Genomic DNA, 13,734 nt, shown 5'->3' with positions numbered 1-13,734 from the left:
TCACAACCCGAGAGCTCTCCCCAGTTAAGCCTCTGATTGGACCACAGCCCCAGAAGATACCTGGATTGCTGCCTGGTGGGACCCTAGAACACAGAGCACAGCTAGGCCTGGCGTGGACTTCAGAAGGTGTAAGACAATAGATGTGTGTTGTTTTAAGCTGGTAAGTTTGTAGTAGTTGTTTTGCAGCAACACAGTCTGAATATCACCTCTCCACTCATTATACAAGGGCCCCACTCACCTCTGCAGCTTTACTTCTCAATACCCGTGCAGAATAACACCCACTTTACCAAATACAGCATATTCTCTCTTGACATCGATATTCTACTCTTTCTGCTTGCAGTGCTCTTGTCCATACTCTTAACCTGGCTAACTTCTACTCATTTAGTGACTCGTCGTCAAAACCCCCATTTTCCCAAGAAGCCTTTCTAGAATCCACAAGACCAGCTCTGATGGTCTTCCTACACACCCTGATAGCACAGACCTCACTTTGTTGTTATTGTCTATTTATTACCAGGTTTTCATCACAAGACTGTAACTTCCCTGAATCATGTGTGTCTCCAGAACTTCTTACGGTGCCCTGACAAATATGTGTTGAGAGACTGAACGAAAATCCAAGCAAAGCTTTCATAAAAAGAGCAACGACTCCAGCAAACAGGAGCTGTTTAAGAAATTTTTTTTTCTGAGCTATTGTGTAGTACATCATATACTATTTCCGCAGCTACAGCACAGGTGATAGAGAGGACTGGAGAGGATGCCGAAAATAGCCATACACGTGGGCTTCAGTGCTGCATCTTCCTGGATCCAAACGGACATGCTGTGATTCAATTCAAATCAATTCAACAAATTCTAAATGAAATTCTTCAAAGTAAACAAATGTTTCTCTTCCTGCCCAACATACCAAGTGACAAAGAATGGCACCAATAAGAAAAACAGACCTCGTTCTGCCATCTTGGAACCTGTGGAGGCCTGCTGGGAGCAGGACTCCTAAAATGCCAAGTATGTCTGGAAGGCTGTGGTCCAAGGCCATTTTTGCTGGAGAAAGCGGGGTCTCCAGAACCAGAGAGAGCACAGAGGTCTTCTTAAAATTGAAGATGTTTATGCTTGAGATGAAACAGAACTATATCTAGGCAAGAGATGTGCTTATGTGTACAAAGCAAAGAAGAGCACAGTGACTCCTGGTGGCAAACTGAACAAAACCGGAGTAATCTGGGGAAAAGTAACTCGTGCTCATGGAAACAGTGCCGTGGTTCATGCCAAATTCCAAAGCCACCTTCGTGCTAAAGCCATTGGCCACAGAATCCATGTGATGCTGTGCCCTTCAAGGATTTAAACTTACTGTAAAGTAAATAAAAGTGTACATTTGCTCTCTTACAGGGGGCGGGGAGGGAGGAAGAAAAAAAGAAAAATAGGTCCATGGGTGACCTGTGATACTCTGTTTACGGAAATGGAGAATAAATGCTAAATCATTGCCTCTGAGACCTCCTAAGTTCTGTCGTGAGGCGGAGAAGCCAGATGCCAAGTTATTATTCCAACAGAGAGAAAAGCGATGATGGGAGTAACACGTGGGATTTAGCACAAAACCAATGAGTATTTCAACATACACAGGGAGCAGTGAACATGACCCAATACCAGTTATGAAAGGAATCAATGCTGTTTAAAAGAGGCCTCGATGCTTAACTTCCCAGCGCAGGCGGGACAATAATGGAGGCCATTGGTCCTCTCCTGCAAGGCCGTGAGTGAGGGAACAAAGCCCAAGAGGTCAAAATACATGTCAGTTGTGTCTGAAGGGCTTACTCTTCCCTTTGAAATCACCTAGACCATCCATTCAGAGAATGAGGTCAATCCAAGGGTTAAGAAATCAGAGATGAGGAATCCCGCTAATCCAGGACCCAGTATCCCAGGCTTCACGTACATGTCTGCTTCCGGGCTGTGAAGAGGCCTGGAACAAGTGACTCAAGGTTTCCTGCTTTTACAAACCTATACAAAAGACAGCAACTCTCACCCAGAACCTGCTGCAAGGATGAATGAGAATGTTTTTAAACTTGAAAAAGTGGCTGCTAGTTTTAAAAATAAAAATGGAGGTCATTCAAATGCAACAGCATGTGCTCTGGTTCCAGCCTTTATGCCACTGCAGAGACTTTCATTTCCTCCACACACTATGCGATTTGAATCTGGTTTGTGAAAATGTACTGTGGTTCAGCATAGTGTAAGGAGAAGATCAGAACATAAAACAAGACCACATCCATAATATGTCAGAGGCAATATAATGGTTTAAAGAGTAGGCTTTGGAATCACAAGGTCAGGCTTCAAACTTTGGGCCCCCTATTTCTAGTGTATGACCCTGGAAAGTTACTGAACCTCTCTGTGCCTCAGTTTCCCCACCTCTACAACAGGGGTTATAGTTGTAGGTTTTGATCTCTAAGCTTTCAAATATTCTAGTTTTACAGAAAACTAGGTCAGGGTTTGATTCCAAAAAGCCAAAATAACTAAAAGTTGTAAACTGAGTTAGTAAATCCTCTATCAAAGATGCAGTCTCAGTAAGCAAGCACATTGGATGGCCATGAAAAATGCATGGCTGTTCCTCTGACGAAGGCCCTCAGCCTCGTCCACAGATACTGCCAGAAGATTCCTATCCAAAGCTCCTGAATTCTTCATGTCTCTGTTCCTCACTGTGCTCTCAATATTCCAAACTCACAGATACTCAGTATCCTGGCAAGGCAGAGCACTGCTCATATTGTATTGCTGTGGTTTTATCATTACAGGTTGAGAAATACAGTTTTAATTATTGTTTGAGGAGAAAAGTATCCTAATGCCCAGTGGTATATCTTATACATCTTACATAAGACAGATGTATAACTGGAGGAACAAAACTACCAACAGCCTTCTCCTTCCCATGAGCAGCCATTACCTGCTTTGCAGCTTAGCAGTGGGATGGTTTCTTAATATGAGGAGGTCAAGGGGATGCAATGCTGATACGGGGCAGGGACTGAGTGAAAGATACATCGTTTACATAACAACCGCTAGCATTTGCTTGAAGACAATTCTTGCTAATTATGGGACTGGTAAGAAAAATGCACCTCTTCCTTGTTTTGAGTTGACATTACATGATCTCTTAAAATGAATATTTGATCCTTGAAGAAGTAAGCAGGTATATGGAGGTATAGTTTGTGGTTAGGTGACTGAGGCCTCTGAGAACAGTTAACAGCAGGAGCATACCGGGAAGGTGCAGAGAATAAATAGGCATGACTCATCCTGATGCTGAGACCACAAAGGGCCAAGAAGGATGCCTGTGCATACCCTACGGCTCTGAGAAGTCAAATGCTATCAAAGACTGGTCCGGTCTAAAGAAAAGACAAGGGAAAATGCATTTCTTGGAACAAATAATGGCTTTGGGGTGAGAGCAACATTTGTGTTTAAAGGGCAGACTGTTCTCAAAAGGCAAATGAACACATATGTTTTGTCAGTAATAAGGAAAAGGAAGTCCTGCATGAAGGCACAGGCCTGACACCAAGGTCAGGACCCTCTGAGTGAAATTTAACTTCGTGGGTACTTTTTACGTGGACTCTAATGGAGTCCCTGTTAAATCAAAAACATCAGAACACTTTGGAGCAATACACCAAAAGCTTCCACGTCCACAACAAAACATTACAATGTCTACGATATAATCCAGAATTATTCAACATACAAAGATCCAGGAAAATGTGACATGTTCTCAAAATCAACAGATGCCAATGGTGAGGCGATCAGATGGTGGCATCAGCAGACAGGAGCTTTAAAGCAGCTATCATAACCATGCCCAGGGAAGTGAAGGATGTTCACAATAAATGAAAGGTAGGCAGTACCAACAGAGAAAGAAAAAAAGGGAATTAACAACTGAAAACATACAAGGGTTGAAATTTTAAAAATGCTCAATAGAAGGGAAATGACAGAGGACAAAGAGGGTAAACCTGAAGACGTATTAATAGAAACCATCTAATCTAAAGAAGAGAGAGCGTGCTGAGAAAAAGGTGAACAGAGCCTCAGAAACCCGTGGGAGAATTTCAAAAGCTCTAACATATGGATAAATGTGTCCCAGAAGGACAGAGAGAATGGAGCTGAAAAATGGCTGAAAATCTCCCCAATATGGTAAAAGACATAAACTCAATAGATTTAAAGTAGCTTAATGAACTCCAGAACAAGAGAAATTCAAAGAGAACCATGATTAGGCACATCCCAGTTCCACTAACTGAAAACCAAAGATAAAGAAACTCTTGACTGCACCCAGACAGGAAAAACATGTTGCACATGGGGAAGAACGATTAGAACAAGCAAGCCCTTCTCATCTCTGGAGGCCATGGACACTGAAATGACATCTTTAAAGCACATAAAGCAAGGGGCGCCTGGGTGGCTCAGTCGGTTAAGCGTCTGACTTCGGCTCAGGTCACGATCTCGTGGTCCGTGAGTTCGAGCCCTGCGTCGGGCTCTGGGCTGATGGCTCGGAGCCTGGAGCCTGCTTCCGATTCTGTGTCTCCCTCTCTCTCTGCCCCTCCCCCGTTCATGCTCTGTCTCTCTGTCTCAAAAATAAATAAACGTTAAAAAAAAAAATAAAGCACATAAAGCAAGATCAGGTGGAATTCTTTATCTATGGAAATTTTTGATTGTGAAAAAAAGACATTTACAGAAGAAGGAAACTGGAAGAACTTGTTGCCAATGGACCTGCTTTATAAGAAATGCTAAAGCAAGTTCTTCAGTATGAAGAGAAATGAAATCAGTAGGGAACTCAGAGCTTCAGGGACGAATGAAGGCGACTGGAAATGGTAAAAGGTAGGAATGGGGGGAAAACCCACTCTTTTTTCTCTCAATTTCTTTTAAACACACACGATTGCCTAAAGCAGCACTGCCTCCTAGAAATATGTTAATCAGTCAATTAAAAATTTTTTAAGATGTGAAATGTAATGTATGCAAAAATACATATAATATATACAGATTATAATTTCTACATGTAATTAATAAAATTATTAGAGGTTTTGTATTCATTTTTTTCCATACGAAGTCTTCTACATCCAGCATGCATTTCATACATACAGCACATTTCAGTGCAGAATAAGCACATTTCGAGTGCTCAAAAGCCACTTATGAAAACAGTGTTGGTCTAAAACAAAAGTTGTAACACTGTCCTGGGGGATTTATAATGTATGTGGATGTAGCACATGTGACAAGTGTAATAGTCATACAAACTACATGGGACAAACAAAAGTGGGAGAAGGGTTGCCAGGGTTCCGCATTTTACATGAAAAGAAAATGCAAGTTTTAAGTACACTGTGAAAGTATATATATTGTAATTCTTAGAGAAACCATTGAAAAAATTAACGCAAAGAGATATAGTTAGAAAGGCAATCAAGTAAGTTGGAATATACAATATCTGAAAAATCCAGAATATGGATATGGCAACTAAAGTGCAAGCAACCAAAAACACAAGTGGGACTACATTAAAGTAAAATGCTTCTGCACAGCAAAAGAAACCATCAACAAAGTTAAAAGACAACCTAAAGAATGGGAGAAATATCTGCAAACCATTTATCTGATGAGAGGTTAATATCCAAAATACATAAAGAACTCCTACAGGACAAGAGCAAAAAAAAACCGAAATAACTCAGCTCAATTAACAATTAAAAAAAAATGGACCAGGGGCGCCTGGGTGGTGCAGTCGGTTAAGCGTCCGACTTCAGCCAGGTCACGATCTCGCGGTCCGTGAGTTCGAGCCCCGCGTCGGGCTCTGGGCTGATGGCTCGGAGCCTGGAGCCTGTTTCCGATTCTGTGTCTCCCTCTCTCTCTGCCCCTCCCCCGTTCATGCTCTGTCTCTCTCTGTCCCAAAAATAAATAACAAACGTTGAAAAAAAAATTTAAAAAAAAAAAAAAATGGACCAAACATACAGAGAAGGACAGATACCATACGTTTTCACTCTTATGTGGATCCTGAGAAACTTAACAGAAGACCATGGGGGAAGGGAAGGGGAAGAAAAAAAAAAAAAGGTTAGAGAGGGAGGGAGCCAAAACGTAAGAGACTTAAAAACTGAGAACAAACTGAGGGTTGATAGGGGGTGGGAGGGAGGGGAGGGTGGGTGATGGGTATTGAGGAGGGCGCCTGTTGGGATGAGCACTGGGTGTTGTACGGAAACCAATTTGACAATAAATTTCATATTTTTTTAAAAAAGTGAAAAAATGGACAAAAGACATGAATTGACATTTTTTCAAAGATATATGGAAGGCCAATAGGTATATGGGAAGATGCTCAACGTCAGCATTCATTAGGGAAATGTAAATTAAAACCACAATGAGAGTGGAGCACCTGGGTGGCTCAGTCAGTTAAGTGTCTGACTTTGGCTCAGGTCATAATCTCACAGTTCGTGAGTTTGAGCTCCAAGTCAGGCTCTGTGCTGACAGCTCAGAGCCTGGAACCTGTTTCAGATTTTGTGTCTCCCTCTCTCTCTGCCCCTCCCCCGCTCACGCTGTCTCAAAAATAAACGAGCATTAAAAAAAAAAACCAACAACCACAATGAGATATCACTTCATGCCTATTAAAATGGCTATCACCAAAAAGATAAGAAAATAACAAATACTGGTGTGGATGTGTGTGGTACACAAGGGCACCCTTGTGTACTATTGGTGGGAATGTAAATTGGTGCAGCCACTAAGACAACAGTAAGGAAGATCCCAAAAAATTAAAAATGGAATTACCATATGACCCACCAATTCAACTTCTGGGTATTTATCCAAAGGAAATGAAAACACTAACTCAAAAGGTATCTGCACCCCCATGTTCATAGCATTATTTACAATAGCCAAGACATGGAAACTACTTAAATGTCCAATGATGGATGTATGGATAAAGAAACCGTGGTACACGCACACAGTATTTTTAGGCCATAAAAAATGATGAAATTCTGCCATCTGCAACAACATGGAAGGAGGACCTTGAAGGGATTATGCTAAGTGAAATAAATGAGACAGAAAGACAAAGATTGTATGATCTCACTTACATGTGGTCTCTTTAAAACAAACACACAAACAAATAAACTCAGTAAAAGAGATCACACTTGGGGTTACCAGAGGCAGAGAGCAGGGAGAGGTGAACTGGAAGGTAGCCAAAAGGTACAAACTTCCGGTTATCAGATAAGTACCAGGGATGTAATGTATAACATGATGGTGACCGCTAACACTGATGCAGGATCTGTAGGAAAGTTAAGAGAGTAGATCCTAAGAGTTCTTATCATAAGGAGAGATTGTTTTCTTCTTTTTTTATTGTATCCATATGAGAAGATGGATGTTAGCTGAACCTATTGTGGTAATCATTTCATAATACATCTAAATCAAACTATTATGTTGTACTCATGAAACTCATAAACGATGTAAGTTATTTCCAAATAAAACTTGAAAAAATAATCATAAAAAATCCAGAAGACAACAGGAAAACAGAAAAAACAGAGGAGATAAGCAGAAAACAAATGATAATACGGTAGACCTAAATCCAGCTAAATCAACAGCTACATTAAGTTGTAACAGACTGGAGAGTCCAACGTCCAGAGATTATGAGGATGAATAACAATGCAAGACCCAATCACATGCTTTTTATAAGCCGCACACTTTATTTATTTTTTTTCAATTTTTTTTTTTTAACGTTTATTTACTTTTGAGACAGAGAGAGACAGAGCATGAATGGGGGAGAGTCAGAGAGAGAGGGAGACACAGAATCCGAAACAGGCTCCAAGCTCTGAGCTGTCAGCACAGAGCCCGACGCGGGGCTTGAACTCACAGATGGCGAGATCATGACCTGAGCCGAAGTCGGACGCCTAGCCGACTGAGCCACCCAGGCGCCCCTAAGCCGCACACTTTAAATATGAGCTCAAAGACGGGTAGAAGTTTAACTTATCATGGGGAAAGATATACCATGCAAGCAGTAAGCATAAGAAAGCTAGCATGGCTGTTTAGTATCAGATAAAATAGACTTCAAGACTAAGAGTTTTAACGAAGATAAAGAGGGACATCTCATAAAATACAAAGGTCAATTCATTGGAATGATTTAGCATAACAATGTATGTATCTCACAACAGAGCCCCAATACAGGACACAAAAACTGAGAGGAAGTAAAGGGAGAAAAGACAATTCCACAATCAATGTAACACTCTCTTCACAGCAATTATTTGAACTAGACAGAAACAAAAATCAGTAAAAGCATAGAGGATCTGAAAAACACTATCCACTACCTTGATCTGATATTTCTAAAACACTACGCAACCAACAACTGCAGAATACATATTCTTTTCAAGTGAACAAGGTATACTGACCAAGCAAGACCATACTTTGGGCCATAAAATTAAAGTTGGAACAAGGACAAAATCACTATACACTGCCACATTTCACCGCCTCTCCTAAAAACACAGAACAGAAACTTTTTGGGAAATTAAAAGCAACTCTTTTCCCCAAAGGAGGTGACAGGCAGTGCTTAGATTACAGGTGCTCAACAAATGTGTAAACACTTAAATACGCCAATAAACATGAACACCCTGTTAAGATTATATGAACAGCCTTAGAGAACCCAAATTAAAGTTAATTGGGAGAGTATTTACATATTCAATAGTTTTGGAAATACACTGTTAGGATTTATTTCTATTTACATTTAGGGATTTAAGTGTGATTGTGCAAGTACTTTATTCTGTTATACTTCTTAGGTTGCTTCCTTTTTGAAACCATTTTTCTAATATTTCTATTGATCTGATTTTAAGGCTGGAACACTCAAGTCCCTGAGGAAAAGAGAAAGCACAGCCTCAATTTCCATAGCAACTCTAAATCCATCACATTATATTTGTATATGAGAATTTGATTTAAATATATTAATATATGTGAATTTGCAATGTGTCTAAGCTGTAGTTGCCATAGGAACTGCAACTTCAAATTTCCTTTTAAGTTTAGTAAATGCTCACACTTGACAACGGATTCCCGCCCCCCCAGCTATCTTGAGTTGCGGATATGGCTCACTGCAATAAGCTTACAAACATCATGACTCACAATGATAGATGCACTTAATAGGTATCTATCATTATGGAAACAGATATTTTTTTTTCAATATATGAAGTTTATTGTCAAATTGGTTTCCATACAACACCCAGTGCTCATCCCAAAAGGTGCCCTCCTCAATACCCATCACCCACCCTCCCCTCCCTCCCACCCCCCAGGAAACAGATATTTTAATACATGCGCCTCAATGGGAGATCAAAAGCAACTAGAGATACAATGCTTCAGAACGCAGATGGCAGAAGACTTGCCAGGCAGCCATTCACCCTTATGTGACAGCCTCTGCTTACGCTGAAGCTTGTTTCAGTCCAGGTAAGTCACCCAACCGCACACCGATGGGCTCTATGGCTTCTCGGAATCTACACGAGGACATTTTGGATCTGTACTGAAATGGCAGAAAAATCTGGCACATTCTCATGACAACTGAATGCACCAAGTATGTGGAGTGTATCTAGTTTATAAAAAAGCAAACAACCCATGGTGCAGGCCTACAGAAGTAGTCTGTGCGATGAAAAACATTATTATTATTATCATTATCATTATTATTATTATTATTATTATTATTTTGCCAATGTAGACAGTACTTTCTTAAGTGGAGAATCCATTCCAGGATCACATTTCCACTCTAATACGGGCCCTTTGCCACTTATCGCTGCTCTTAATGTATTATAGTCAGGACACACAAGTTAATTTGTTATTAGCCTACAGAAATATTTGGGGAGAGAGAAATGCACTGTAAAATCAATCAAGTATTCCATGGCCAAATGAAAAAATAAAGACCATCTCTTGCTTTTAGTTCTACCAGCCATTGCTCGTTTCTACTAATGCAGATGGTTGAGAAACGACAAGGCTTAGAGGTGGAGGGCGCCTGGATGGCTCAGTCAGTTAAGCCTCTGACTATGGCTCAGGTCATGGTTTCATGGTTCGTGAGTTCAAGCCCCACATCAGGCTCTCTGCTCTCAGCTGAGAGCCTGCTTTGAATCCTCTGTCCCCCTCTTTTTCTGCCCCTCTCTCACTCATGGTCTCTCTCTCTCAAAAAAAATAAACAAACATGAAAAAAAAATTAATTGGGCGCCTGGGTAGCTCACTCAGCTAAGCGTCCAACTTCGGCTCAGGTCATGATGTCACAGTTTGTGGGTTTGAGCCCTGTATTGGGCTCTGTGCTGACAGCTCAGAGCCTGGAGCCTGCTTCAGATTCTCTCTCTCTCTCTCTTTCTCTCTCTCTCTCTCTCTCTCTCTCTCTCTCTCTCTCTGCCCTTCCCCCACTCATACTCGGTCTCTCAAAAATAAACATAGAAAAAAAATTAAAAATAAAAAAAAGAAATTACTGTGCTCGCTTCGGCAGCACATATACTAAAAAAAAGAAATTACTGATAGGACATCACTGTTGGGTAACTGTGCTATCCATCGGAGAATTCCCAGAGAGCTGACCCTCACCTCATCATTAAGCACTTAAATTCTGGGTAGACAAAATCAGACTTGTGAAGAGAATGGCTTTGAATGGCTTCAGACCAGAGGCAGGTGACCAGTTTAAAGACTGTAAATAGTTCATGGGGGAGATGATTATAAACAGAATCTTAAGTATTAGAAGGGAACTCTGAGTGGATCAATTAGTGTAGGCTGGTGTCCCAGTGATCCTGAGGGATAAGGAGAGGCATGGAGCTATTTGATCGTCTAATAAAGCATTCAGGCTGATGGGCTGTTTGGTAAGGTTTTCTGAAGTTTTTTTGGCTCTTCTTGTACTGATGCTTGTACTTTCTATTGCGATCAGTCTACTCCTTGCCCTTATAAGTTATGTGCTGAGAAACCATATCCCTATGTTTGTTAGAATTACACTTTTGTATCACAGATTTTAGAAGACATTTTGGCTTCTATTTTCTTGGCTGTATTCCCAAGAGCTGGATACTGGACCTTGAGAAAAATGAGGTCTCACTGTATTTATAGGAGCCTTTCACCTATTATAGCTTTTAAAACAGTGTTCTACATGCGATGTACACCTTGCTATAATTTTTTCCACAGTATAGTTTTTCCACCCCACAATGTCCAAGAGACAGAACCTATTTTATTAAAAAGGGTATGACTAGTTTGACTTTTGAAAATATCCTTTCTCCCTGATTAAGACCAATGAGGTGAATGAACATGGTCAAGGTAACAGGAACATGAATCTTTTTTTAAAAATTGTTTTGTAATGTTTGTTTATTTTTGAGAGACAGAGGACAAGCGGGGGAGGGGCAGAGAGAGAGGGAGACACAGAATCGGAAGCAGGCTCCAGGCTCTGCACTGTTAGTACAGAGCCCGACACAGGGCTCAAACTCATGAGCCATGAGATCATGACTTGAGCCGAAGTTGGATGCTTAACTGACTGAGCCACCCAGGCACCCCAGGAACACGAATCTTAAAAGAACTAGTGCCTTCTGGAACATTAAGAACCTTATTTATTAAAAAAAAAAAAAAAAAAAAAAAGTAAAAACCCTATTTATTACCTGTTGACTTTAATGTGTTTTCTGAGCTCTGTCACCCAAGAGGTTAAGCTCTGGAAGAAATCGGTTTCTCTTCCAGGTTCACAGACATTCTATCAAAATGGCACACGTTTCTCTGTGGCTTCTGTGAAAGACCAATGGAGGAAGTGCTAGAAAACGAGGCCAAAGCAGCACCGTGGGCAGTGGTGCAGATTCAAGGACACACTGTGATTGTGCAACAAAAATGTACTTCTGAGGCCTGTCCAATTTCACTACTAAACACTTGAATAAAAAAAGTGGCAGCTGAGTTTTAAGATGAATCTGTACATCAATAACAGCTATAGGAAAAGACCCCAAGACCAGAAATGCCAGCTACCCTGGGTCTCGCCTCTCCCCCCATGTCTTCCTAACTCCAGCTGCCCACCAAAACCCCCGATCCGGACAAAACACACCCCTCTTCTACCCCATCTCTACACTGATCCAAGTTTCTGACCACACTTAAAGCCCAATTTGAACTGCTATAATTTTTTGTTCCCCAAACTCCTTGTGGCCTTTTACCCAACCTCTCCCCAGCACTTCTGATTGTTTAAATAATAAAATAAATAAAATAAAATAAAATAAAATAAAATAAAATAAAATAAAATAAAATAAAATAAAATAAAACAAAACAAAACAAAACAAAACAAAACATTCCCTGCCTCTCTAAATCTTTATCAACACTCTTGACCTTATTTTCTTCCTCCAGCATCAGGGTCCTGCTCCACAAGTTTCCCCTCCTTTTTCCTATCGTCAACTAATTCTCCTCCAGGGACCTTTCTCCCATCTTACAAACTTGCTCACTGTGCCTTGTCCTAGAAGCAAACAAACACAGATCAAGGACACTACCATTCGCCTTCCAATCTCACTTCTCGATGCTGTCTGCTTTCCCCCACAACTAAATGTTTTTCCTCAACTTTTTTCCTGACAAATTTGGTGAAGGTGGGATCCCCTCTCACTGCAGGACTTTCCCACTTGTCAGGTCACGCCCTCGCCTGGTCTCTGTGATCTAGGCGTATGCATTCAGCACTTTAACAGACCAGCTCTCTAAAGGATTGTTCATCACCTCCCAGGAGTCCAGTATCTTTGGCCTATTTTCAGGCTTCATCCTCTTTGATCTCTCCACAATTAATATTCGGCACTGCTGGTGACCCCTCTTTCTAGAAATTTCCTACTGTTCATTCTCTGATGCTGAGCTTTCCTAGTTTTTTCCCTGATGTTTGTATCTTTTTCTTAGCTTCCTCTTTTTCCTCTTGCTCCTTATTCCTTAGCTTATTTTATATAATTTCATTCATTCTATGGCTTCAGAGCTAGACTTTTATGCTGTCTTAATTTCCTTCCTCCAATTCCTCTCCCCATTCTGGGTGCCATCATTGCACCGAGTGACCCCTAAGGTGAGAAATTCAATGGGCTCGTCCAGGCCTCATTTTACTGGACTCCCTTCCACAGGTTCAGACATTGTTGGCCACTGTGTTCCTTTCCTTCTGCTTCTTTGACATGTTATTCCATCACTTCCTTTAATCTTTCTGGCACCTTCCCTGATTCTTGTGCGAACCCTTGCTTTTCTGTCCAAACATTAAATGTTACAGTTCTTCATGTCAGTCTCTCCTCTTCCAACTGAGAGCTCACTTCCGGCTTCAATTACATGAACATATGGAAGACTCACAAATGTATACTGATAGTCTACACAACATGCTGGTGTTGTTTAGCATTAGTATTGTTATAACCATCTCCTATCCATTCTAATTGGAGGTTGGGCATAAATAGGGAATTTGTGTCATTTACAAAATTAATGTTATTGATTTAACAAGTGTGAACACTGGTTTTCAGAATGGAACAAATCGTTTTCTGACGATCTCACTGTTTAACTGTCTAGTACCACAACTGGTGTTTGTAACAATGACTGCAGTTTTACAAGAACACCCTCCTGCTTGATAAAGTCTGTGTTTTATGGAAGGATGTTTGTAGTTTTAAAAGGTTTTTATCCACAAAGTTTAACAAATGTTAAAGTTCTAGGTATTCAACCTCAATGACTTCACTTTTGGACCAAGCTATACAAAGGAGGTCTTGCTGAATATTATCACGTAAATATTGGCACTGACCATACAGGAAATAGGATGCATATTTCAATGACTTTTCTTTGAAGGATGTAGAGGATTATTCACATTTAAAAGCAAAATTGGTTCAT

General features: G+C 40.7%; 1 protein-coding gene across 5 annotated transcripts in view; it reads right to left on the bottom strand.

Moving 5' to 3' along the window:
* MAPRE2 (microtubule associated protein RP/EB family member 2) overlaps window positions 1-13,734 on the bottom strand; it is a 158,830-nt gene that overhangs the window by 22,823 nt on the left and 122,273 nt on the right. The gene's annotated exons all lie outside the window — the stretch shown is intronic.

Source organism: Panthera tigris, chromosome D3 (genome assembly GCF_018350195.1).
Source record: "Panthera tigris isolate Pti1 chromosome D3, P.tigris_Pti1_mat1.1, whole genome shotgun sequence".
In the NCBI taxonomy this organism is placed as follows: Eukaryota; Metazoa; Chordata; class Mammalia; order Carnivora; family Felidae; genus Panthera; species Panthera tigris.
Note: the sequence above shows the minus strand (reverse complement) of the source record. Positions and strands in the feature narration are given on the sequence as shown.